The sequence below is a fragment of the Echinops telfairi genome, unplaced genomic scaffold (genome assembly GCF_000313985.2).
Source record: "Echinops telfairi isolate 266 unplaced genomic scaffold, ASM31398v2 ScPeMD7_7410;HRSCAF=8448, whole genome shotgun sequence".
Taxonomy (NCBI): Eukaryota; Metazoa; Chordata; class Mammalia; order Afrosoricida; family Tenrecidae; genus Echinops; species Echinops telfairi.
The window spans coordinates 2,833,022-2,833,873 of NW_022111310.1; positions in this window are offsets into that span (position 1 = coordinate 2,833,022).

Consider the following 852-nt stretch of genomic DNA (forward strand, 5'->3'; position numbering starts at 1 on the left):
GAAGACGACAGTGTTTCCCCCTTTTATTCATAAAAACAAATTTGCAACAATGTATTAAAAATTGATACCATGCAGTAGGGGTACGAGAAAGTCCTCATGTACATTTGATTCTGGCAGTTCCGGTCTCACTGGAAGCATTCGGGAGCCTCTCGTCCTTGGTGGACAACTGCCGCGGGCTGGCGCATCTTCAGGCGAGTCCATGTGGGTGTGGGTGTGGGTGTGGGTGTGGGTGTGGGTGCCGCGTGTGAGGACCGTCCTCCAGCTGGCGTCACGTCTGTGGGCCCCACTATTGGCAGGGGAGGGGGCCGTGGAGAGAGAAAACCAACTAACAGGGCGAGCCTAGCGCGTCTTAAGACAGAGTGTACTTGGAAGGTGAACCCAGAGAACTGCGGTTCAGGGGTCACGCACGAAGGGGCACAGACGCACACGGCAACCTCCGACAGGCCAATACTTTAGATTTTTCCTGCTATGTTGGAATAATATTTCTACAGGTATGTTGTGTGTGGGTGTGTGTGGGTGTGCGCGTGGGTGTGTATACATTATGTACAATTCACGGTCTTTTTCCCTTTGGAAAACGAATGTGTGTCCTTGGAATTGAGTCTGGTTTTGGGGAGGCCAGAAAGCAAGTAAATACTGGTAGTACACAAGAGTGACCACACCGGTGTCTCGTGCCGAGAACAGAGAAGGACTTCCACGTGACCTGTGGTTGCTAACTTCTTTTTCCCCTCCCTCTCCCCCTAAAAGCTACAGTACCCCCATCACCTCTCTTCAGGGGTGGGGAGGGGTATGCTATCCTACGTGCCCGAGGGTGCTGTGACCTGTGGACGGTGGTTAGGTTCCGAGGACCCTTGG